Here is a 26,879-nt window from a genome sequence, read left to right on the forward strand (position 1 = left end):
GTGCCACTACTCCCCAGCTGAGATTTTTCTTTTTAATTTATTCTTACTGTATGTGTAAGTGTTTTGGATGGATGGATGGATGGATGGATGGATGGATGGATGGATGCATAGATGGATGCATAGATGGATGGATGGATATGTACCATATGCGACCACATCCGTAATTGGTACCCACAGAGGTCAGAAGAGGGCATTGGATCCCCTGGAGCTAGAGTTACAGAGGGTTGTGAATCACCATGTGGGTGCTGAGAATCTTGAACCCAGGTCATCTGCAAGAGCAATAAGAGCTCTAACCACTCAGCCATCTCTCCAGCCCTGAGGCTGGGATTTAAACAGGGTCTCCTGTAGCTCAGGCTGGCCTCAAACTCACTATGTAACTGAAGTAAACCTTGAACTTCTGATCCTCCTGCCTCCACCTCCAGAGTGCTGGGATCACAGGCTTGTGCCACTATGCCCCATCGGGCTCATGTGATGCTGGAGGTGCTGGGAATGCTGGGAATCCAACCCAAGTCTTCATGCATGCTAGGCAAGCACCTTACCAACTGAGCTACACCCTTACCCCCCAGGTATCTACTTCTAAACCTACCATGTATCAGGGACCTATGATCACTCCATACCCTCCTTTCATAAATCAAAGCAGTGACCCCTAAAAGCCTGGTGGAGGAAGAGCTGGAAAAGCTGATGCAGCTCCCACCCTGCTGCACTTGGAGTTGCAGGCCAGGGGTTCTCTTTGAAGCCTTTCTGGCCTCTGCAGAAGTCTGTGTCATCCTTACTCCCAAAGGTCAGTTCCAAGGAACTCACCATAGTCCATCTCTGTCCCCTTGGCCTAGACCTGGGCAGAGCAGGACCCTCTCTACTATCTGCCCCTGTGCACAGTGGCATCTAATCAGGGGAGGCTGCAGAAGGGAAACTGTCGTGGGTGAAGCTATGATATCCCAGCCAACCGAGAGAGAAGGCTAAGATGCTGAGCCTCTGGCTTCAAAACTGGCTCATTGGGTTTCGTTTATTCAATAAGAAACCTATCGACAGGCACGGTGGCACACACCTGTAATCTCAGCGCTCAGGAGTTTGAGGCAAGAGTAGGAGAGTTCAAGGATAGCCTGGGCTATGCAGAGAGTACCAAACCAGCCTAGAATATATGTCTAGACCCTGTCTCAAAATTCTAGAAGAGGGTCTAGAGAGATGGCTCAATGGTTAAGAGCATTTGCTGTCCAGTCATGAGGATCTGAGTTCATATCCAGCACCGACATAATAAGGTGAGCATGGTCTGAGTACTCCTGTAACTTCAGTACTTTTGTGAGATGGAACAGAGACAGGAGGATCACTGGGACTTGCTGGTTTCCAGCCCAGATGAACAATGAGAGCTTTGCACTCAGAGAGAGACCCTGCTTCAAAGGTATAAGATAGAGTGTTATACAGGGTATCTGACATCCTCCTCTGGCCTTCACACACACATACAGGCATGCACTTCTACCACATGCATACACAACACAGACACACCAGATACACACACAACAAATCCAAAAAGGAACCATATTAAACTTCAGATGGGATAGGGTAGAAGTTTAAGAGGTAGACGTTTGTGATCCTAGAACCCAAGAGGCTGAGGCAGGAGGATTGCTATGAGCTGAAGAGAAGACTGGGCTACAGAGTCAGACTATGTCCCAAATAGACAAAGCAGCAGTCTCAATCACAATGACAGCAGGGACCCACTCTCAGGAGTTACTGGTATTTCCTCTTCACTATTAGCCTTCCTCACAGCAAGATCAGCCCTGTTCCACAGCAGAGGAAACTGAGGCTCAAGGGAAAGCCAGAGCCAGAGTAGGGAGTCCAGAGAGTTACAGCCCTTGCGGGACACTGACCCCCACACCAATCTGACAATCCAGGGCTGCACTAGCCATGGCCTTCAGAGACACAGACTTTCTCACCTAACTCCCATCTCCATGCCAGAAGAAAGGGGGGAAAAAAGAAAGCTACTAATTTCTTAAATATTTGTCCATGTTTCCGGACTACTGCTGGCTTTGGCCTCCAACAAGAGAGGGTCATCTAGGGTAAGGGACAAAGGGTGCCCAGGTCTCAGGACTAAGAGTCCTTGGGCCCGATGCCAAGGCAGGGTCAAGGAGCAGGAGGGGAGCCATCTCGGCAGAAGGCCAGGACCCCCCTGGAGACTCAAACTTGTTTCTTACTCCTTTCCTTCCTTTATGGCCAGTGTAGCTGCCAGGACAGGCAGGGGAAGCCACGGGTGGGGACCAGGAGGTGGAGAGCTTTCATGACTATTTGTGTGTGGTTGCACCGTGTAGACACTGGACCAGTTTTCAGGGATCACCCACTGAGGCCTCTGACCCGCTCTCTGAGGAAGGCCAGCACGTCCTCATTTCCCTGAGGTGGAAACTAAGATACAGAGTGGGGCCACAGTGCCTGAAGCCCACAGAGCTTGTCAGTGATGGGGCTGCCTGAGAACCCAAACTGTTGGTCTAAAGGGAGCCACTGAGGGTGGGGATTGGAAGGGGGGGAGGCAGAGAAATGAAAGAACAGGGTAGAAAAGGCCCAAGCTATCTCAGGAAGTGGGGGTTCAGGAAGGCATGAGGAGTCAGATGTCAGCCCCCAAACTCCACACAGTGTGACCCCACTTGCCTTTCCAGCTTCAGCTCCCATCTCTACCTCCCCCTTTCTGCCCCAGCCACACCACAGTGTTCATCCACCCTGAGCACATGACATAGGCTGAAGCCTTTTACATATGCTGTGTACAGTACCCACAAGGTTGTTCCCTCCACTGCCCGCCTAGAGAACTCATATCATCTAGCTCTTCACTCTTCCCTCTGAGTCCTAGGAGTCGCCCTGATGCTCTGGGCTCACTGTGCACCCGAGGGACAGGAACTTGTGGGAGTTGTCTCTGCCCCTAGACTCTAACCCAAGCCCACGCTCCATAGAGATTCATCGTCTCTAGTCTTTCCCCACTGAATCTGAGAGACACGCAAAACAGGTTTTTTATGTGTCTGTACTCAAGGAAAAGGAGGGTAAGAGAGAGGCTGACATGGACAGGCCTAGAGCCCAGGGTTTCTCTGTACCACCCAGACCATGTCAGGCACCGACACTAAGAGCATATATCCCTGCTAGACCCACCAGAATCACACAAAGGAATCCCTAAGACAAGAGGATAAGTCCTGGGGGCCAGACACTGAGCCCCGATGTCCAGCTCAGACAAGGCGTCAAAGAGGGAAGGTACTGAGACACAGCTAAGTGGCTTCCTTCCCTACCCCTGCTCTGTCTCCCCTGCTCAGGTACACCCCTCAGCCAAAGTATCCCCTGGATCCAAATCACCCCAGGCCCCAAGGGCTCACTCTCACCTCAGTCCTCACTTGCCTGTCCACTGCAGTCCATCATTATGCCCCCCTGACCCTGCCTCCTACACAGATCTGACATCTCCTGCTGCTGCGTGGCACAGTTCCCAGACCAATATCACAACATTCCTCCCCTAAACAGATGGCCTTGCCTATGCTCTCCTTGAGTGACATCCAAGGGCTCCCACTGCCCTGGGGTCAGGTCTCCAATTCTCCGGAGCCTGTCTTGGGAGGGGTGTTTCCCCAGGTGCTGGTAAGTTCCACATCTTGGCATGCACAGTTCCTCCGGTAGGAACAGCCTTTTTTTCTCCTAGCCTCTGCCTAAGAACACCTATTCACTTCAAAGTCATTTCAGCATCAGAGTCCGATGCAGTGCTTTCAGGGCCCTTCATCCCAATTAGACACTGAGCTTCCGCAGAGGCAGAGGAAAGGGTCCACACAGAGTCACTCTAGCCCCATGCCAGCCTAGGGCCTGGCACAGACTAGGCTCCAGAAAAGGCACGTGGCTAAGAAATGGAGGCACATTCTTACCTCTATGAAGCTCCCTTCCCCCTTCCCCCTACATACCTTTTGGAACCTGTCAAACTAGATTGCTATCCACTTGCTCCCAGTGGTGCCCTCCCAGACCTGATTTCTACTGTCCCAAGAGGGACATCTTTACATTCTGGGAAATGATGCCCGTAGTCATAATTATGGTAATAACAACCATTACTACCATTTATTGGGTGCTGATTATTTCATCCTCACAAGAACCCTAGGAGGGAAGGGGTTGTTTTATTCTCCTCATTTAACAGATAGGAAAACTGAGGCTCCAAGAAGCTATCTTGCCTAAGGCCACACAGCTAGTAAGCACTCGGTGCTGGGTTCACAGCCAGGTCTGTCTGACCTACGCCACTGTGCTGCCCAGCAGCTTCCTGCTTTCTAAAATCTCGCCTCTCGGAACTTAGTACAGCAGCTCCGCTCCCACCAGCCTGGAGCGGGCACCAGAGGTGGCCAGAGAGGACACTGACATGGTACTGCTCTTTTAGGGGGTGACATGGCTCAGGGGTTAAGAGCACTGGCTGTTCTTTCAGAGGTCCTGGGTGTGATTCCCAGCAACCACATGGGAACTAACAACAGTCTGTAACTCCAGTTCCAGAGGATCTGACACACTCTTCTGGCCTCTGAGGGCAGCAGGCACACATGGTGTGCACAGACATACATGCAGACAAAACACTAATACACATAAAATAAAAATCAATATTTTGTGTAGGAAAAAAGGTCACTGGGAGGTAAGTCACTGGAAGGAAGACAAGAGGTCATGTGCCTGGAGGAGTAGACAGGGCCAGTGAAAGAGATGGCTCAGTGGGTAAGGCACTTGCCCAAGGACCTGAGTTCAATCCACAGGGAAGGGAGCCAACTTGTCCTCTGACATCTGTAACACAGAAGCATCCTGACTCCCTCATTCACACACATTAATATGTTCTCTCTCTCTCTCTCTCACATACACACACACACACAAATAATATAATAATAATAATAATAATAATAATAATAATAATGGTAATAATACAATTTAAAATTTAGAAATAAATTTTAAAAATAAGTTAAAATGAAAAGATTAAAATAAAACAGCAAAAACTGGAATATGGAAAACAAGATAATTGGCAGTGATACATATGACTTGAACTTCTCAGGACACCTATACTTAGGGGGACAAAATTCTCCAGGATTCTTTGTTGTGGAATATTTAACTAGGCAAAGATGTGTTACATTGTCTGTGTTGTGCAGTATTACTTTAACTATGTACAGGTGTGTTACATTTGTTTATGCTGCATTTGTTTAATGGTGTGAAGATGTGTTGCTTTGCCTGCCTAAGGCACCTGATTGGTCTAGTAAAAAACTGAACAGCCAATAGCTAGGCAGGAGAGGGATAGGAGGGGCTAGTGGGCAGAGAGGATAGGAGGAGGAGGAATCTAGATTCAGGAGTGGGGAGGGGGGAGAACAAGTGAGAAAGAGCAGGAGACGCCAGCCAGCCACAGAGTAGGACATACAGAAGGAAAGAAAGGTAAAAAGCCCCGAGGCAAAACATAAATGAAGAGAAACAGGTTAATTTAAGTTAGAAGAGCTAGTGGGACAAGCATAAGATAAGGCCAAGCATTCATAATTAATAATAGTCTCCGTGTCATGATTTGGGAGCTGGTTGGTAGCCCAAAAGAAGGACTGCTGTACAGTCCTTCCCCCAACTAAAGCCACACGAGCAATAATGCTAATTTAATGCTTATCTATCTGTCTATTGGAGTCAAACAACTCTCCGAGGGAAGAGTCATTTATTAACCCTGTTTCATAGGCCAGGCCACCAAGGCTAAGAAGGGCCGCGGAGCCAGGTCACACAGTTAATCACACCAGGCAGAGCCCAGTCTGCGTTCCAGTGCAGGGGCATTCAGGGACTCCTGAATCCTGGATTCCAGTCCAGCAAATAAGAGTTAAAATTAGGAGTAAGGAGCCAAAAGGATGAACACTTCTCTGAACCCTCTTCCAGGAGGAGCCTAAGCTGAGGAAGCCAAATATTACTGATCAGCCTCATGCTGGGCTGCTTCTGGATGCGCCTTCCCACACCCACTGGAGAAAAGTCTTGTGATATGTATGTCACAGATGAGGTCACAAGATCCAGTTACCACTTGCCAAGGGTACACCACTAGGAAAATGACAATAACTACTTGGAATCCCTCCTCACCCCTCCCACCTTCAGGCCAAACCTTCCCAACTGCCCCTTGGGAAGTTTCCCATCAGAGGAAAGCTAAAGGCTTTGCCAGGCCCACCCTCCCAGGAGGTCCAGTTGCCTTTCACTAAAGAATTCACAATTGTGTGATGAGATAAGGGTCTCACAGTCTCTGAGCCTCAAAGATAGTGGACATTTTGTATCCATCTTACATTTTCTGAGCCTCAAAGATAGTAGATATTTTGTATCCACTAACTGTTCATTTAGTCCAACTCACAGCACATGGCTGGATACCTAGTAGAGCATCAACAAACTTCTTCATTCAGAAATGTCAACTGAGCACCTACTACATGCCATTCTGTCCTTGGTGCTAGAGACATAGCCGTGGAACAAAACAGCTGCCCTGGTGGGGCCTGTGTATAGGAGCAAAAGCATGTATCTAGAAGGTATCAATATTCTCCTTTTGCAGACGTGAAACTGTGGTACAAAGAGCCACCCATTTGTAAGTGGCACAGTAAGGATTCTATTCCAAGCCATCTGCCCTAAAGCCCTCTGGGTCTTTGTCAGGCCTCCCCCAAATCACTACCCGTTATGTCAGATATCAAGAAAGAAATGACTCACTATCTTAACTCCAGAGAGTACCTTCTCTCAGCACTTCTGCCCTGCCCTCTTGTGCCTCCCGGTGGCCCCGGAGGCACATGCATGCATCGGAATGGCACAGAACAGCCAGTTATGTCCAAGCAGTACTTACCCAGAAGTAGCCATTGTGGTCAACAGCCGGTCGGGGAGGGACAGTGGAGCCATCGTCACAGTGGCACATGGAAACAAAAGACAGAGATGAGACACAGCACAAATAAACTCTGGGGTCCGGATCAGCTAGGCCTGGGCCTGTGGGGAACCTGCCCCCACACACCCCGGTGTGCCTCTGGCACTCTGATGACCAGATACTATCCAGGAAGCTATCATCTGGGTCCAGTCTCCTGTGGACATCCATAGCAGCCCCAGGTGCCAGGTACTGGGAACGCAGTCTGAAGTCAGACCTTATAGAACCTACAGTGCAGCATGGAGGTGTAAATTCACTAAATCACTGCTGTGATGCACACATCAAGGAGACCGTAAGTACCTGGGTCAAATCCTGCCTCTACCATTTACAACTCTACCACTGGTTGTCATTTGGGAGATTTCTTAATTTCTCCATGCCTCCTTTACTTACCTGAAACATACAGAGTAGCATCTGGATCTACCACTTAGGGCTAGGCAAGAGTCTAAGAGTTCACATATGAAAACCTTTTTGAACAATGCTTGGCATACCATCTGTTTATAACCTGTAGCTACTATGACTACAAAGAGCTGTAGACAGAGGCTTTGGAGGGACCTCGTGTGGGTGAGGCCACCATCTTCCCAACAGGAATGCTGCTGTTGGGACCGAGGGAGATAATAAGAAGTGAAGTCTGGGCACAATGCCTAGGTGCTTCAATGGCTCTGTAAGCTCTGCTGTTGACCTTAGGGTATTCTCCAGCACGTCCACACCATGAGAAGTTCATCAGGGCTATGGCAAATGCCCCTCCCCACAAACACACCCGGTACTGCAGCTTTGGACTGAAAAATGACCAGCCACCATATTCTCCCAATTCTACAGATGTTCCAGCTTGATCTTCACAGTCACCCAGAGCACTGTGATAGTGAAATTGTTACTGTTCCCATTTTACAGACAAGGACAGAGGGTGAAGGAACTCTCTGTGTGTCCTTGGTGGCATCATTTGGGTCCCCAAGCCTACTGAAGTGATCAAAGCTTGTGTTCATGTGGACTGTGTTGTCTAGATTTCCCTCATTCCTCCCGCTCGGGTTCCTCCCGCTCGGTCTCAGCAGCGCTAGCTGCACAGTCCAGACAAGCCTTTGAACTCTTTCCTCTGAAACTGTCATTGTCGAACAGTCAGCTTCAGGACACAAGCTGCTCCTGAAACCACCTCTCCAGGCTCGGTCATTGGCACCATGACCCCTGGTCTATCCCTACAGCTGACCTCAGCCACTAATCTATAGGTCGAGGGATGTCTACATTCACTCAGATCCACATGTTACAGATGAGGAAACTAAGGCCCCAGATAGACCCAAGGTTACTTTCCAATGTCCATCTCTTGCACCACACAGTCTGAATAAACCCCTGCGATGTATATCATGTCTCCTGTCTTTCTCCAACCTGTTTCCAGATCCACAGCTCAAATATCCCAGAGCTCAGAGCTTGATCCACAAGTCATTAAGCACTTCTATAGGTTAGGACTGAGGAATGAAGCCCCTCAGTAGGGACGGAGTACTGTGAAATGAAGGCTTCCTGTCTTAGGGAAGAGTGGGCTTTGCAGTCGGCTCTAAATTCAGACCCTAAGCTGGCCATTTCATAGCTGTGTGGCTTTGGTCAAGGCAGTTTGCCCCCATAAACTCCTATGGAACAGGTGTGAAGCTCCACGAGGTGCTAAGGATTAAGTGAGTTAATGCTACACACAGCCTTAGAACAATAAATAGGCAATGGCCTTAACTAATTACAGAACAAGGCCAAAAACAGGGTCTGTGGGCTCACTACACACAACCTCAGTCTAACCCCATTCTATCTCCTCACACAGTTATGAGTCTAAGTTCTAAACCAGTTCATGAGGCATGATCATTTTCTACTGTCAAAAGTCACCAATACAGGGCTGGAGAGATGGCTCAGCAGCTAAGAGCACTGACTACTCTTCCAGAGGACCCAGGGACCCGGGTTCAATTCCCAGCACCCACAGGGCAGCTAACAACTGTCTGTAACTCCAAGATCTGACACCTTCACATAGACACACATGCAGGCAAAACACCAATGCAAATAAAATAAAAATAAATAAAATTATATATTTAAAAAGTCACCAATACAGAAATGCTAGAACACACAGAGACCACAGGCTCATTTCCTTCTCCATAGTATAGAGGGAAACTGAGATCCAGGAGGAAAAGTACCGGGCCCACAGACTATGAAAGGATGGAATCCTGCCCTGTGACAAACTGTAGGCTCTGGGGAAATTCTGAACACACACACACACACACACACACACACACACACACACACACACGCCTGTCATACAAACCCAATCTGCAAACCCCACAGATCTAGGCCACTACAGCCTTGGCAATGAGACCTATGTGAGTGTCCTATCCAGTTCTGTTGCTAGGAAACCTGGATGGCACATAGTAGGTGCTCAGGAGGCTTAGGAAACAACCAAATGAGGTTTTCTGCCTTCAGTCTGAGGGTCCTTGCTAGGCCTCTCTCTTGGTATTTTCTCTCCTGACTCCCACCCTAGCCTCTGTCTCACCCAGCACCCGGGTCCTCTCAGCTGGGCCTAGCTCCAGCTCACAGAGTGCTGGGCCTGCTCCGCGTCAGCATCTTCCCAGCCAGCCTGGGATATTCCTCTCCGGCCAGCCAGGCTCCTGGCCAGGGTCCACTCTGCAGAGTCAATGCTGGCTCTGCCAGAGCCTCATCCCCACTGGCCTATAGGTGGGGCAACCTGGTAGTCCTAGGAGTGTCTGTGGGCACCCAGGGCCTACAGAGGGAAGTCAGCCTGGTCCAGACAGTGCAGGGACATGTTGATCAGGAGACTGCCCGGGTGTGGGGTGCCACCCACACATCCAGCCACTCCACCCAAGCCCCATGTTGCTGAGACCTAGCAGGCGCTGACTAAATCTCCTGTATACACAGGGAAACCTCAGGTTCCACCCACCCCCACCCTCCACTCCATTCCCTTCTTAAAACACCCAACACTGGTGTGTTCTCATACCAGCCACCGGTCCAGCCCCTGCATACTTTTTGATTCATCTGATGCCTGTAAGATCCAGAGTATTGGCTAAAAGGGGCTGGGAGAGGGCAAGTGACTTAGGCAAGGTCACACAGTAACAGCTGGCCCGGGACTCAAACTTAGTTCTTCTGCGTGTAAAATCTGTGTGGTTCTGACAGTACCCTCCCTCTCTGTTCCCTAGAGTGTCTGCTTCCCTTTCTTCCCAGACCTTGCACCTCTTTCTGCAATCTCCCTCCTCCATTCCACCTCACAACTTGCTCTAACACCTTGTTTCTGTGCACCCAACAGCAGCAGGGCCCAGAGGCTGCCACTGAAAGCTATTTCTGGGGTCTGTCTCTGGCTTAAGAGGGTCTTGATGGCAAGAAGTAACCCCAACAGGTGCTCCTTAAACATAACGTCTGTTGTTTCTACTTCTCTTCTTCCTCCATCCCCAAGCAAGTCTCCCTGACCTCCCTTCCCCACCCCAGCCCGCTGCCAGCATCGACCTCCGGGCCCGTGCCCGGGTGTGGACGTGGAGACGAGAATTACTGAAGGATGGGGGAGAAGAGGTTCTGCGACAGTGCTCTGGCCTCTCCCTCTCCCCTTCAATAGCTGAGGACCCGACCCTGACTTGGCACCAAGCAGCTAGCTACCCCTGGAACTCCCAGCTGCCCTGAAGCCCACCCCGACCAGCCATTCGCCCCAAGCCTCTACGTTTGGGAGAAGGCTCCAGGGGAAGAGAAGGGGCTACCGCTTACACGCAGCCTTTCCCTCCCTGGGTAATCCAAGGGCCCTGAAATAACTACACAACCCATGAGGTTTCCTCCCCTCCCTCGCCGTCCTCAGCAGATTGGGCTTGGGGTCCTTCGGAACAAGTCCCCGCCTCCAGCCCGCAGGGCTGCGGAGGTCCGGTCCTCCCCAAAGAGGTGGGGCCTGCAGGGAAGTGCGGCTTGAAGACAACTCTTGGGGAAGCACCGAGGGCAGACAGGGAAATATGTTAGACAGGGAACCCAGAAAAGACAGAGGAGGAGCCTGGCCCCGAGCAGACCAGGAGACCTGAGGCCGAGGAAGTCCCAGCCTGGACGCCAGTGCGTGCGTCCGGGCGGCGACCCGAGGGCCACCCTGACGAGCGCAGCCGGGGTCGCACCTCGCGGGTCCCGCGGTCCAGAAACGCAGTCAGTTACATAAGGACCCGAGCGGGGTTCCCAGGGTCCCCCTCCCACCGTCCTCTAGGCCGCCAGGAGCACGCGGGGCACGCAGGGCGGGGCTGGCCGGACGGCCTGGGGCTGCGCCACGGCGCAGAGACCCGCTGCGGACACCCACGACGGGACTCCAGTTCCGGAGCGAGCTCCTGCACGCCGTCTCCCGAGCTCCACGCACCCTCAACTTTGAGACTCCAGAACCCCTGGGGACCTCAAGTTCGGAGCACGCAGCCCAGGATCTCCAGCACTCACGCCGGGGATTCCGTGACCCTTGGCTCGCCGCTCCCGGGATGGCCCCGGCCCTTGGGAACCGGCTTCTGGGTCCTGAACCTTGTCTCTCCCAGGCACCGGGGGGGGGGGGGGGGACACCCCCTAAGGCGGTCCAGACTCACCTGGGCTGCACAGGGCAGAGACCTGGCAGGGACCTGGCCAGGCCGGGCCGGGCCGCGTCCTCGCTCTCCGCGACTCTCCCTTTAAGAGGTTCCTGCCACTTTGCCCCGCCGGGGGCCTCCACCTGCACTGACAGGGCAACTCTGATGCGAGGCCCCGCCCTCCCCTCGGGAGGTCCTCTAATTGGTGCAGACAACTGCCAATCTTTGAGGCGGCGGGCAGGACCCAGCCCAACAGCGCGACTGTCGCAACCGGGAAGGGGCGGGGGCTGCAGGTGCGGCCAGGCTGGGACGCCCTGCCTCGGGCAGCTCCTGATAGACTCAGAGCGCTCAGGGGAGGGGAAGCATGGAGTTCCTGGATTGGCCGGTGTGGCCGCTGACGTCATGCGGCAAAAGTATAAAGCCATTTGCCACGTGGTGCTGACCCTGAGGCGTTAGGTTGGACTGGAGGTTGTGCTTAGGGAGTTGAGGAAGTGACCTTGACGTAGACTTACCTGGATCACCTGTCTCACTACTCCATTCTGTGTGACCTTGAGCAAGTCACTTCTCTGAGTATGAGTTCCCTCAACTAGAAATGCTCTGATGTTTTCTTGAGAATGAGTGGTATTTGTGAAATCGCAAGCCTGGGGGACCCAGGAAGGTGTTCATTAACTGGAGTTGTGGCTTCTCTTGTGCCCACCTTGTCCCTTAGGGACTTCCCTCTTTTCTCCTAGGGATCTGCCCCCATCAGCCCTGGAAGGGTTAAGTGGTCACTGGCCTAAGACCCCTCTTCTCCCTCGTTTCAGACCTGCCCTTGCTCACATAGTGCCAAGGTCAGGAAGCTGGCCGTCTCCCAGGATAGACTCATCCTAACTAAACCACCCCAGGATTTCAAAGGCTCTTTGTGAGATTAAGGCCAAATCTGCCTTAGGATTCCCACCTGCAGAGGACAAACATAATCCCCCTTTTATGTGGAGAAATCAGAGAAACATAAAATCATGGAATAGCCACGATACCAGAGAACCCTGGAGAGTTAGTCTCTTGCTTGGAAAAATGGGGAAACTGAGGATCACTGAGAGCAAAAAACAGCCTGAGTTTTGGTGACATGAATGTTTTGTCATGTGGAAGAAGGTCACTCAGGGCACCAGAGAAGCCTTTGGATATGTTCCAGCTGGAACTGTATGAACCTCGTACAAAATCCTGGGACATACATACCTTCAGGCTCTGAATACCAATACCCCTCTCTCCTGCCTGTCCATGCAGTGCTGGCCATTGGTCAAAGCTAGAAACTCAAACCGTTGGGTCTAGCCTGTGCGCTTAACTCAGCATCGACTCTGTTGGTAAACCTTTTCCCCTGGGGGCATAATATGCTGTAGCACTAACCTTAGAAAGACTTACTATGCTGATTAAGTAAGAGTGAAAAATACATATGCAAAATTCAATTATGGATCCAGTATTTTTTTTTTAAATTACTCCCATGTGTATTCATGCATGCTGGAAAGAGCAAACAGGCTATGAATTCATTAATTTGGCCTCAGGAAACAAGGGCTCCCTAGCCAACAGCTTCCTTTCCTGGACTCAATCTAAGGGCTGAGGAGAGGAAAACCCCAGCCATGGGGTGGACAGAGATATTCTGAAGGGCTGCAAAAGGCTCCACCTCTCAGCTGGGGCACGTGGCTCCAGCTCTGTTGAGTTAAGCTGCCAGTGGTGACTCAGCAACCCCAGCGTCTGCCCCAGCCTGATAAGTTTGTGCTTGGGAAATACATAGGAGAATGTGTTTGTGAACTTGTGTGTTGCCCGTCAGTGGACTGGGACTGGGGGCTGGGCTGGGGGTGGGTACGTGTGAGTTTATATGTGGGGGCGACTCTGTGTGTGTCCCAGCCTCAGCTTGCCTGGCCCTGGGCTATCTGGACCTAGAGAGTTTGGTCCTGAACCTGCACCTATGCCCCAGGCCCGAGTGTGTGTTTCCTGGTAAGGCACTTCTCAGTAACTCTGTGGGGATAAAGGTTGCTGTCACTGCCTCTTTCAGGGAATTCTTAGCCTCTACAGCCTTCCTAGGGCCCTACAAGAGAGGCTCCCTGTGAGAGATTCATTCATCACTAGTATTTGTATAACATCAGATTCTTCCAGTCAGAACGGCTTGAAGCTCAGAGAGCTGACATGACAGCATACAGTTTTGAAGTAACTGAAGGTGACAGGCAGGGGGCAGCTCTCCCCCTCTGGAGGCTGAGTGCCCAGTTTGCTGTGGCCTGTGAGTGACTGATAAGCCAGGGGAGGGGAAGAAAGCTGTTTGTGTAAGCCGCCCTCCCCTTCTGAGAATGTGTGAGCCTCCTTATCAGAGCCTGGGTGCTGTCCTCAGTTTCAAGTGGGCTTGAGCTGGGTGATAAAGTGGCCAGGGAATAGAGGGGGAGGGGGAGGTGACATGTGGATGTACATATATGGGAACATCTGTTTCTTCAACAGAACTTCATTGCACATTGAGCATAACTTTTTTACTAAAAGTTAACCCCCCCAGGCCTGGGTTTTTTTTTGGGGGGATTGTTTTGTTTTACGTCTACAATACTAGCACTTGGGAGGTTAAGGCAAAAGAATCTGTTCAAGGCTAGCCTGGGTTGGCACATGAAATCTGTCTCAAAAACAAAGAAAACCAACAAAACATTAATCCCTCTCCAAGAGGGGAGAGAGAGAGAATATGCTCATGCCCTGGTCTCTAGTATCCTATCCGAGGCAGGGGGAATTGCTTGAGAGGCTTTCAAAGCCTCTGCTACCCTGTCTCAAAACAAACAAAAAACCACAACCCAAATAAATAAACAAAATTCTTAACCTGCCAGGTAAAGTCCCCAGCTACCAAGCCTGAGGTAGATCCCCAGGATCCACATGCTGGGGAGAGAGAACCACAAGTTGATCACACACACACACACACACACACACACACACACATACACACAGGAATACACACACACACACACACACCACACACAGGAACACACCACACACACACACACATACACACAGGAACACACACACAGAGACACACAGGAACACACAGACACAGACACAGACACACAGACACACCACATACACACATACACCACACACACAGACACACACAGACACACACACACACACACAGATATAAAAACAATTTTTAAGTTAAAACTCTACCAGATATGGTCATGCACACTCAACAATCCTAGCACTTGGGAGGTGCAGGCAGATGGATCAGGAGTTCAAGGTCATCCTTAGCTACACACTGAATTTGAGATGAAACTGAGATGCTTCCGTAAAATCCTGTCTCCGAAAAACCTCTAGTTCTAGACACAGAACTATTGACCAATACCCCGCTCTGTCCAGGGGTAGAAAGAGGAACTCAACCCGGCCTCAGACAGCCAGGCAGCTCCAATCAGCTGCTGTTTGAATCCTGCCTCTGCGACTCACAGGAATCTGCCTTCCTCCTGGACTGTTTCTTCATCAAATGAGGTAAGGGCTCTCACTCCCTGTTTGCTTTCCCAACCACCACCACCCCTCAGCCACTGGAAGAGAAAGCATTTGTAAGTTACTCTCTGTGGGAAAAGCACATCCCTGCTGTGATTCATGGCTCTAGAGGGGACAGCCCTGGACAAATGTGTACTCAGATCTGGGAAGGCAGTGTGGCTCCATCTGTAGGATGAAGAGTGTTTCCCGGAGGAGGTGACCTTCCAGCTAGATTTTGTAGGATGAATTTACTACGTAGGGATGGGAAAGTACATCCCACGTGGAGGAGCAGCCTGCACAAAGACTCAAAGATAAGACAATAGTAAAAATATGTGTTCCCGGAACAAAACACGGGCTGGCAGTTTTAAAACAGAGTAAGCCATGAGACCAATGTATGGAAGGTCTCAGATGCCAGGTCCAGGCTCAGAAAGATAGATTTGGGGATGGCTGGGCAGACTTTTAAAGTGGGACCCTAAGGCTGGAGAGATGGCTCAGTGGTTAAGAGCACTGACTGCTCTTCTAGAGGTCCTGAGTTCAATTCCCAGCAACCACATGGTGGCTCACAACCATCTGTAATGAGATCTGGTGCCCTCTTCTGGCCTGCAGTCAAACATCCTGTATACATAATAAATAGATAGATATCTAGATAGATAGATAGATAGATAGATAGATAGATAGATAGATAGATAAATCTTTTTAAAAATTGCTTTAAAAAAAATAAAGTGGGACCCTCATAGACTAGTGGGGGTGTGGCCACTGCCGGGGGAGGGAGACTTGGTGGTGGGTATGGGGTCAACTCTTCCTTAGAAGGACCCTTTGAGAACACGGAACAAATCTCCAGGATGAGCAAGTGGGAGCTGACATAAATAGAGAAAAATATAAGTGTCCCAGCCTAGGGCTGGGATGGGGGAGGCAGAGATGGGAGAGTGGGGGTGTCCCCGACAAATTGTGTTTAGCGTATCTCTCACACTACCGCCAAACACTGAAGAGTTCTAAAAGGCATCTCTGCCCAAGAGCTCCTCTGGTTTTGTTGCAGTGTGGGGCTGGTGCCAATCCTGCCAGGAAAACCTCTGCCCGTGGAAGATGCCACCTCCTGTTGAGTGTTTGGAGATGCCCGGTGTCAAGCAGCCAGAGCAGGACTGGAAGACAGCACTTTAGTTTGTTGCAAGAGCGGGAAGATTTGAAAGTGTTTGGGGAACAGCTGAGATTCCAGCTCTTAAAAATCCAGGACGAAGGAAAGGCGGTGTTTGGCGCCACCTAGTGTTAGAGAGCCGAGGGAGCCGGGGCACGGAGCTGAGCCATCTGGGCTGCCAGGAATTAGTGGCCAGTATCTCAACCCTGTGAAAGGATTAGGGGAAGGGGTTGTCGGGAGGGGGCTTTCAGGCAAGACTGCATAGCCAGATCACACGACTCGCTAAGAGTCACTAAATAAAAGTCATTATCCTGCCGGGCAGTAGTGGCGCATGCCTTTAATCTCAGTACTAGGGAGGTAGAGACAGGTGGATCTCTAAGTTCGAGGCCAGCCTGGTCTACAAAGTGAGTTCCAGGATAACCAGGGCTACATAGAGAAACCCTGTCTCGGAAAAAACAACAGAAAAAAAGTGGGAGGAGGGCTCAGAGATGGCATAGGCTGGAGAGTGCTTGTCTTGTAAATTTAGGACCTGAGGGGTTTTGTTAAGATTTATTTTTTTATTTATTTTTATTTTCATTTTTGGGGTCTTTTGAGACGAGGTTTCTCTGTGTAGTTTTGGTGCCTGTCCTGGATCTTGCTCTGTAGACCAGGCTAGCCTTGAACTCACAGAGATCTGCCTGGCTCTGCCTCCTGAGTGCTGGGATTAAAGCTGTGTGCCACCACCGCCTGGCTATTTTTATTATTTGTGTGTGTGTGTGTGTGTGTGTGTGTGTGTGTGTGTGTGTGTGTGTGTGTGTGCGCGCGCGCCAGGTGCCAGCAGAATCCAGAAGAAGATAGCATTGGATTAGCTGGAATGGTTGTGAGTTGCCAGATGAGGGTGCTGCTAACTGAACCTGGGTCCTTTGCAAGAGCAGCCTGTGCTTTTAACTGCTGACTCACCTCTCTAGCCATGGGACCCAAGGTTGTTGTCTTTGTCGTTGTTTTGAGACAGGTTTTCTCTGCATAGCCCTGGCTGTCCTGGAACTTTCTCTGTAGCCCAGACTGGCCTTGAACTCAGAGATCTGCCTGTCTCTGCCTCCTGAGTGTAGGGATTAAAGGCGTGTGCCATGACTGCCCAACAGCCCAGTTTTGTCCCCAGCACCCACTTAAATAGCTGGGAAGGTGCATAAGTGTGTATATCGAGCCCTGGGAAAGCAGAGACTGGTGGACCTCTGGGGCTCCCTAACCAAAAAGCCTGAGGTCCCAGGGAGGGACCCCGTCTCAAAAAAACCAAGATGGGGCCACTGATGTGGTCCATGCAAGCTTGCTAGCCTGAGTTCAATCTCTGGAACTTAGGTAAAGATGGAAGGAGAAAACCAGCTCCATGAAGCTGTCCTCTGACTCCACATGTGTATTGTGACTCAAGTGCATGTGTGTGTGTGTGTGTGTAAATGATAATACATTTAAAAATAATTTTTAAAACAACAAGGTAGATGGCTCTTGAGGAACAACATTTGAACTTAACCTCCAATCTCTCCACGCATGTGTATACTTGTGGAGGGCAAAGGCATTGGAGCTGGAGTTACAGGAATTTTGAGATGCTTGATATAGGTGCTGGGAATGCATATTTTCCAAATTGAATGGAAACTCTGGACACCGGATCTTGTAAACCCAAGCCAAGGTCCTCACTGGGTCCCAGGAAAATGTGCGGCCACCATGGACCTCTATGTAGGTCAAGTGTGGGAGGAATCTGAGTCTAGAGCAGGATATAGATCTGGTTTTACAGCCACTCCCCAAGGGTGCTCTTGGCTGCTTTGGTGTGGCCATATGCTTAGAGCCAGGTAGCTCTTCTGGACTGCTCAGGGACCTTCTGCTCTGTCTTGTAGAACTGTCCTTTTCTTTCTGGGTCAGGAGGACTTCATCATATGCTCCACCTCCTTAGACAGTGACAGAGCTATTGGCTGAGACCCTGCAGTACTGACAGTCTGTTGTTGTCTCTCTATGGTCAGAATAAATGGACATACCTTTTTGGTTGTTTATTGGCGGGCGTGAGGGGGCAAATGCATGTCATAGATTATGTATAGAAGTTGTTCTCTGGCCTCTACATGCATATATACATATGTGCAAATCCAAACATACATGTGCATCCTCCAACACATACACACATGAATTTATAAGTCAAGTATGGTGGCTTATACCTGTAATCCTAGCACTTTGGAGACTGGGGCTGAAGGATTTCTGCAAGTTTGAGTGCTGTGGGACAATCTTTGTACATTGTACATTATATTCTCATTGGTTGGTAGTACTCTCATTGGTTAATAAAGAGCTGACTGGGGCAGTGGTGGCGCATGGCTTTAATCCCAGCACCCGGGAGGCAGAGGCAGGCGGATCTCTGAGTTTGAGGACAACCTGGACTACAGAGTGAGTTCCAGGAAAGGCTCCAAAGCTACACAGAGAAACCCTGTCTCAAAAAAAAAATTTTTTTTTTTTAAAGAGCTGACTGGCCTATAGCTGGACAGAAAGAGATTGGGCGGGAGAGCCAGAATAGAAGGATGCTGGGAAGAAGAAAGGGAGTCTCAGGAGTTGACAGCAGTTTCAGTGAGAAGCAAGGTAGGCATGCCATACCGAGAAAAGGTACCAAGCCATGTGGCAAAGCACAGATAAGAAATATGGATTAATTTAAATGTAAGAGTTAGCTCATAAAAAGCCTGAGCTATTGGCTGAGCATTTATAATTGAAGTAAGCCTCTGTGAGGCTATTTGAGAGGCACATAGAAACTCTACCTACATTCGAGGTCAGTGTGGGCTAAATTGTAAGACTATCTCAAAAAACTAAAAGCTGGGGGCTGGAGGGATGGCTCAGAGGTTAAGAGCACTGGCTGCTCTTCCAGAGGTCCTGAGCTCAATTCCCAGCACCCACATGGTGGCTCACAACCATCTGTAATGAGATCTGGCGCCCTCTTCTGTGTACATAATAAATAAATCTTTAAGAAAAAAACAAACAAAAAAACCCTAAAAGCCTTAGACCCTCTAGACCCTCCAGTGATGTGACTGTCGATTTTTTTTTAAGTCTCATATAGCCCAGGCTGACCTCAAACTTACTATTTAGCCTAGGCTGGCCCTGAACTCCTGCTCCTCCCGCTTCCACCTGCCAAGTGCTGGGGATATTAACATGCACCACCACCACACCTGTCAAACTCCTCCAGAGAGTTTTTGTTATGTTGACTTATTTATTTTGAGGGTATGAGCTCAGAGGACAACTTGGGGGAGTCAGTTCTCTTCTCTCACCATGTGGGTTCCAGGGTCAAAATCAGGTCATCTGTCTCGGCAAATGCCTTTATCCACTGAGCCATCGTGTGTGTGTGTGTGTGTGTGTGTGTGTGTGTGTATGTGTGTGTGTGTGTGTGTTGACAGGGTTTCTCTGCATAGCCCTGGCTGTTCTGGAACTCACTCTGTAGAGCATGCTGGCCTTGAACGCAAAGTTCTGCCTGCCTCTGCTGGGATTAAACGTCACAGCCTGGTGGGTCCACTGAGCCATCATACTGGCCCAGCCTGTCAAATCCTTAACCACAGAAGCCCTGAGCAGGAAACAGAGGGAGGCAGTCTGTCCTGTAGAGGCTCAGGGTGCAGGAATGCAGGGGAGGGTAGTGAAGAGGTCAGTGTCCACTGCCCACCCCTGTCTTCTCTCCTGCCCCTGTAAAGAAATCGGCTCTTTGCTTTAACAGTTGAGAAGAGAGGGCTGGAGAGATGGCTCGGTGTTAAGACACTTGGCTGCTCTTGCATCAGACCCAGGTTCAAAGGCATCTGTAACTCCAGTTCTGGGAGAGCTGATGTCCCCAAGGACCAAGCATACACATGATGCACATCAAATAAAATGAACACATCTTTTAAAAAGTGCTTGTTTGTCTGTTTGAATGAGAACAGCAAGGCCAGGCAAGAGCAGGAAACTGGCCCAAGCTCACAGATCATGCCGTTACCAAGACTGGGCTCAGTCTGCTGGACTCAGGGTCTGAGGATCTCTTTGTTCAGCTTTCGTACCAGATGGTGGGGTCCCTTCAATCCCTGCCCCATCTCTCTCTCTCTCTTATCTGGACCCTCGATCTGCTCAGCAAAGCCGGGTGGTAAAGAGAAGTCCAAAGGGTCCCCAAAGCCCTTGGGAACAGGATATGACAGAAGGGGCCCATCTGGAGCCCCAACATTGGATCGAGGACAGGAGTTTGGCTTCCTCTGCTTCATTTACTGCTTCCCTTCCATCTGAGCGTGGAGCCTGGTAAGCTCTGCCTTTGGTTGAATGAATGAGTTGGAGGAAGCAGCTTCCTTCTTGGGAAATCATTCCTTCCGGATGCTCTCATGCAGCTCGGGTGTCTCCTGACCGTCTGGGGGAGCTCTTGGCAGGTTTCCTGTGTCTCAGCTTGGCCCCTTCTGCTCAGAGCACCATTCTATCAGGAGCAGCTGTCCTCCCTCCAAGTCCCCATTTGTTACAAATGCTCACTTGGGAGTCGGGAATGTAGCTCAGCTGGTAGATCACTTGCCTGGCGTGCACTAAACTCCATGATTGATCAAACAAAACCAGGCCTGGTGGGATATTACTACAATCTTAGAATTAAGGAAGTGGAGGCAGGAGGATCAGGACCTCAAGGCCATCCTCAGCTACTTGGCAAGTTGGAGGCCAGGCTGGGATACATAAGACTGTCTCAAAAACAAACAACAACAAATTTCCCTTCCCTTCAAATTTTTCATTTTAAGTAGAATACAAAATAATGGGCATTGGGGGCTGGAGAGACAGCTCAGTAGTTAAAAGCATCAACTGCTCTTCCAGAGGACCTGGATTCAATTCCCAGCACCCTGTAACTCCAGTTCTGGGGGATGTGATGCCCTGTTCTGGCTTCCAAGGGCACCAGGTGCAGGGTGGAAAGGGTCAAGGAAAAACACCCTGGCTCTGACTTGACCCCAGGACTGGGCTTGAAATTGCACCAATAGCTGAATTTGTCCCAGAGTCAGGCTGCAGAATCCCACCAATCCCTGAGGTCCCTGAGCTCGAAATGCCAAAAATCCCTGAGCTTGCCTCAGAATCAGACCACCAAAAAACAAAACAAAACAAAAAACCAACCAACCAAACAAAAACCCACTAATCCCAAGCCACTCTGGAAAGTTCCCCACCCCCACCCCACAAAATCCTATATAAAGTCTGTACCCTGTTCAGTTTGCTGCTGTTTCTCACCAGAGGCAGGCACCCTCCTGGATCCTTCCTTCCTGATAAATCTTTTTTTTTTTTTTTTTTTTTTGGTTTTGGTTTTGGTTTTGGTTTTGGTTTTTCGAGAAGAGTTTCTCTGTGTAGCTTTGCGCTTTTCCTTGAACTCACTTGGTAGCCCAGGCTGGCCTCGAACTCACAGAGATCCACCTGGCTCTGCCTCCTGAGCACGCCTCAGGCATGCGCCACCACCGCCTGGCCTGACAAATCTTGAGTGAGGTTTGTTATGCGGTGTGACATTTTCAGAGTAAAGCCCAGCTGTGACAGGAGCAGAGCTGAGCAGATCACAGCAGAACTGCAACACTTTTGAGGGGAAACTTTCCCCTAGCAGAGCAGAGCTGTAACACTTCTCCGGAGCAGAGTGGAGGAGAGCTGTAACAATTTCACTGGGGAAACCTTCCCCTGCCAGAGCAGAGTTGTACGCTCACATGGGGGAAACCTTTCCCTGGAACCGAGCTGTAAACTGGTGACTTGGTTGGTGCTAGTCCTTGGCTCCCGACTGCAGGATACCTTTCCATCCAAGCTGCAATGCTTACACCACCCATGGTGCGCAGACATACATGCAACAAACAAGCAAACAAACAAGCATACATATAAAATAAAAAATAAAATAATGCAGTCCAGGGTGGGAGTTTAGCTCAATACACAGAATGCTTGCCTATCAAAACACAAGCCATGGGTTTCATCACTAACCACCGTGTAAAGCAAGGTATGATGGTTCCTGCTGCGATCCAGCTCACAGGACATGGTGGCAGAAAGATCAGAAATTTAAGGTCACCTACATTTCTACTTTAGCTACATTTAAAATTTGAGGCCAGCCTGGGCTACAGAAGAAAGCTCAAAAATAGGGGGAAGTCATTATGACATCACACATGATGTCATGTAATGTATTCATAGCCACACCTCCATTATTCCTCCCACTCCAAAAATACCCACTTGAGGTGCAGGGCATGCATGCAACTCTAATTACTAATGACTCTGAGGCAGGACGAGGCTTGTGAGTACAGGAGTTCCTAGTAATCCAGAATAATATAGACCCTGCTTAAAAACAAACAACAAAACACCTTATTTTAAAGTATTTTTAGTTTTAGGGATGAGGGTATAGTTTGCTAATAGAGAGCACAGTCCTAGGTTTGATCCACAAACATGGTGGATGGATGGATAGATAGATAGATGATAGACATATAGTGATAGATAATTTAAAGTAGCATTTTGCTGAGTGTGGGGATACATGCCTATAATCCTAGTACTTGTGATACTAAGGCAGGAGGATTGGGAGTTCAAGGTTAGTCTTGTCTACACAGTGAGTTAATTGGAGGACAGCCTGAGACATGAGACCCTGTCACCAAAAAACATGAGAAAAAACTAAAGTGTTTTTAGTTCGTTCAATTAATATGTTTATTAGGAGCCAACAGCTCCAGGGATAAGGCAGCAGATTGGGCAGGTGGTTGAAGCATGTGGACAGAATGGAAAAACTAAAGAGGCGTGCGAGTGCAATATATGGCCTGTAGGTGGCAGCAGCGCCTGTGAAGTTAGCCATCCTCCAGCAGCAGCGCCCAAATTTCTTCAAGCCAAACTGTTGGACTGTTTACCAACGCAGGTGTGTAAACATGCACCCAGCTAGAGATGATGTACAAAGTGCACGTACATGTCTACAGTGTCAACACACATGGTCAGGTGGAAAGGAGCAAAACATCCTGGGGCCAAGAGTGGATTTTTGTGTGAGAACAGAATGGATGCAAAGTGCAGGGAGTGTATGTGCAGTCTGGGCTGTGTGTGTATTGTTATGTGACTGTGTGATGCAGCGCCTCTTGGATTTTCTGGGCCCTGTGCCCTTGGAACAGCTGATGAAGGCTCATGATCCTACAGCAAGATGCAGTTCATGCCCCATTCCAGAGGGTCCTAGGGTCCCCTGGAGACCCCTGGGTATCTCTGGCAAGGTTCATACTCAATAGAATAGTGAATATGATTGATATGGTCCTCTCTTTATTTTTCTTTGTTGTCAGGTTTCTCAAGTTTCTATAATGAGCATGTGTTTTTAAATGATGATATATAATTATATAAAGTATATAAACATAATATATATATAAAGATATCTTTCTTTACTTTTATTACATGAATGTTTTGCTTTGCATGTATGTTTGTTTGCCACATGTGTACCTAGTCTGTGTGGTCAGAAGAAGGCATCAGAGCTTCCGGAACAGGAGATACAGGTGGCTGTGAGCCACCATGTGGGTGCTGGGAATTGAGCCTGGGTCCTCTGCAGGAATAGCCAGTGCTCTTAAGACCTGAGTCATCTCTTCAGCCCCTCATTTTAATGTTTTTAATATTTATTTGCTGTTTATTGGTTTTTTGGGACAGAATTTCTCTGTGTAGCTAACCCTGGCTGTCCTGGAACTAACTCTGTAGACCAGGCTGCCTCGAACTCAAGAGATCTGCCTGACTGCCTCCTGAGTGCTGGGATTAAAGATGCCCAGGCTTCCTTTTTTTTCCTGGGAAAAGCAGGCCAATGTTCCTAGTGGCTGGTTGGAGGGTCAGGTGGGGACCCTGGCAGCAGTTGTGGGAGTGTAGCTGACCTCAAAAGGCAGTGAAGTCAGATGTGGCAGGAGTCTGAACTCCCTGCCCAACTTCTGTGACCCCGGCTTGCAGTCCTCCTCCTGCCGCGGGCCCCTTATCCTTCCACGGAAGCTCTTAGGAAAAAACAAACAAAAAAACCCTAAAAGCCTTAGACCCTCTAGACCCTCCAGTGATGTGACTGTCGATTTTTTTAAGTCTCATATAGCCCAGGCTGACCTCAAACTACTATTTAGCCTAGGCTGGCCCTGAACTCCTGCTCCTCCCGCTTTCCACCTGCCAAGTGTGGGGATATTAACATGCCACCACCACCACACTGTCAACTCCTCCAGAGAGTTTTTGTTATGTTGACTTATTTATTTTGAGGGTATGAGCTCAGAGGACAACTTGGGGAGTCAGTTCTCTTTCTCTCACCATGTGGGTTCCAGGGTCAAAATCAGGTCATCTGTCTCGGAAATGCCTTTATCCACTGAGCCATCGTGTGTGTGTGTTGTGTGTGTGTGTGTGTGTGTGTTATGTGTGTGTGTGTGTTGTGTTGACAGGGTTTCTCTGCATAGCCCTGGCTGTTCTGGAACTCACTCTGTAGAGCATGCTGGCCTTGAACGCAAAGTTCTGCCTGCCTCTGCTGGGATTAAACGTCACAGGCCTGGTGGGTCCACTGAGCCATCATACTGGCCCAGCCTGTCAAATCCTTAACCACAGAAGAAGCCCTGAGCAGGAAACAGAGGGAGGCAGTCTGTCCTGTAGAGGCTCAGGGTGCAGGAATGCAGGGGAGGGTAGTGAAGAGGTCAGTGTCCACTGCCCACCCCTGTCTTCTCTCCTGCCCCTGTAAAGAAATCGGCTCTTGCTTTAACAGTTGAAGAAGAGGGTGGAGAGATGGCTCGGTGTTAAGACACTTGGCTGCTCTTGCATCAGAACCAGGTTCAAAAGGCATCTGTAACTCCAGTTCTGGGAGAGCTGATGTCCCCAAGGACCAAGCATACACATGATGCACATCAAATAAAATGAACACATCTTTTAAAAAGTGCTTGTTGTCTGTTTGAATGAGAACAGCAAGGCCAGGCAAGAGCAGGAAACTGGCCCAAGCTCACAGATCATGCCGTTACCAAGACTGGGCTCAGTCTGCTGGACTCAGGGTCTGAGGATCTCTTTGTTCAGCTTTCGTACCAGATGGTGGGGTCCCTTCAATCCCTGCCCCATCTCTCTCTCTCTCTTATGGACCCTCGATCTGCTCAGCAAAGCCGGGTGGTAAAGAGAGTCCAAAGGGTCCCCAAAGCCCTTGGGAACAGGATATGACAGAAGGGGCCCATCTGGAGCCCCAACATTGGATCGAGGACAGGAGTTTGGCTTCCTCTGCTCATTTACTGCTTCCCTTCCATCTGAGCGTGGAGCCTGGTAAGCTCTGCCTTTTGGTTGAATGAATGAGTTGGAGGAAGCAGCTTCCTTCTTGGGAAATCATTCCTTCCGGATGCTCTCATGCAGCTCGGGTGTCTCCTGACCGTCTGGGGGAGCTCTTGGCAGGTTTCCTGTGTCTCAGCTTGGCCCCTTCTGCTCAGAGCACCATTCTATCAGGAGCAGCTGTCCTCCCTCCAAGTCCCCATTTGTTACAAATGCTCACTTGGGAGTCGGGAATGTAGCTCAGCTGGTAGATCACTTGCCTGGGGTGCACTAAACTCCATGATTGATCAAACCAAAACCAGGCCTGGTGGGATATTACTACAATCTTTAGAATTAAGGAAGTGGAGGCAGGAGGATCAGGACCTCAAGGCCATCCTCAGCTACTTGGCAAGTTGGAGGCCAGGCTGGGATACATAAGACTGTCTCAAAAACAAACAACAACAAATTTCCCTTCCTTCAAATTTTTCATTTTAAGTAGAATACAAAATAATGGGCATTGGGGGCTGGAGAGACAGCTCAGTAGTTAAAAGCATCAACTGCTCTTCCAGAGGACCTGGATTCAATTCCCAGCACCCTGTAACTCCAGTTCTGGGGATGTGATGCCTGTTCTGGTCCAAGGGCACCAGTGCAGGGTGAAAGGGTCAAGGAAAAACACCCTGGCTCTGACTTGACCCCGGACTGGGCTTGAAATTGCACCAAAGCTGAATTTTGTCCCAGAGTCAGGCTGCAGAATCCCACCCATCCTGAGGTCCCTGAGCTCGAAATGCCAAAAATCCCTGAGCTTGCCTCAGAATCAGACCACAAAACAACAAACAAAACAAAAACCAACCAACCAAACAAAAACCCACTAATCCAAGCCACTCTGGAAAGTTCCCCACCCCACCCCACAAAATCCTATATAAAGTCTGTACCCTGTTCAGTTTTGCTGCTGTTTCTCACCAGAGGCAGGCACCCTCCTGGATCTTCCTTCCTGATAAATCTTTTTTTTTTTTTTTTTTGTTGGTTTTGGTTTGTGTTGGTTTTGGTTTTTCGAGAGAGTTTCTCTGTGTAGCTTTGCGCTTTTCCTTGAACTCACTTGGTAGCCCAGGCTGGCCTCGAACTCACAGAGATCACTGCTCTGCCTCCTGAGCACGCCTCAGGCTGCGGGCTGGAGAGATGGCTCAGAGGTTAAGAGCACTGACTGCTCTTCCAGAGGTCCTGAGTTCAATTCCCAGCAACTACATGGTGGCGCACAACCATTTGTAATGAGATCTGGTGCCCTCTTCTGTATACATAATAAATAAATAAATAAATCTTTTTTAAAAAGGTATAATAAAATGAAGAACTAAGCTTTAAAAAAAAAAAATGACCCATGGAGCTGGGCAGTGGTAGCGTACACATTTAATCCCAACACTCAGGAGGCAGAGGAAAGCAGATCTCTGTGAGTTCAAGGTCAGCATGGGCTACAGAACCAGTTCCAGGATAGCCAAGCCTACAGAAAAACCTGGTCTGGAAAAACTAAAAGAAAAAAATAAATAAACAATAATGACACACGGTGAACTGTGGGACTGCAAAAGAGGCTTCAGGAAAGAAAGTCAGAGGGCCTTTTACCTCAGGTGCATTTTGTCCCCTGGATTGTTCTTGGACAAGATTCCGTGCCTCCTGTGACATTTACATTCAATGTATAAGA

The 26,879-nt window shown here is 49.5% G+C and overlaps 1 protein-coding gene across 1 annotated transcript in view; it reads right to left on the reverse strand.

Annotated features, from left to right (window-relative positions):
• Nucleotides 1-11,715, reverse strand: part of Epb41 (erythrocyte membrane protein band 4.1) — a 165,170-nt gene extending 153,455 nt beyond the window's left edge. The window contains exon 1 of the mRNA XM_036177794.1: nucleotides 11,428-11,715. The gene's annotated coding sequence lies outside the window, so the exon portion shown is untranslated. The remainder of the gene's footprint in view (nucleotides 1-11,427) is intronic.
• Between the last annotated feature and the right edge of the window lie 15,164 nt (nucleotides 11,716-26,879).

The sequence above is a fragment of the Onychomys torridus genome, chromosome 2, assembly GCF_903995425.1.
Source record: "Onychomys torridus chromosome 2, mOncTor1.1, whole genome shotgun sequence".
Lineage (NCBI taxonomy): Eukaryota > Metazoa > Chordata > Mammalia > Rodentia > Cricetidae > Onychomys > Onychomys torridus.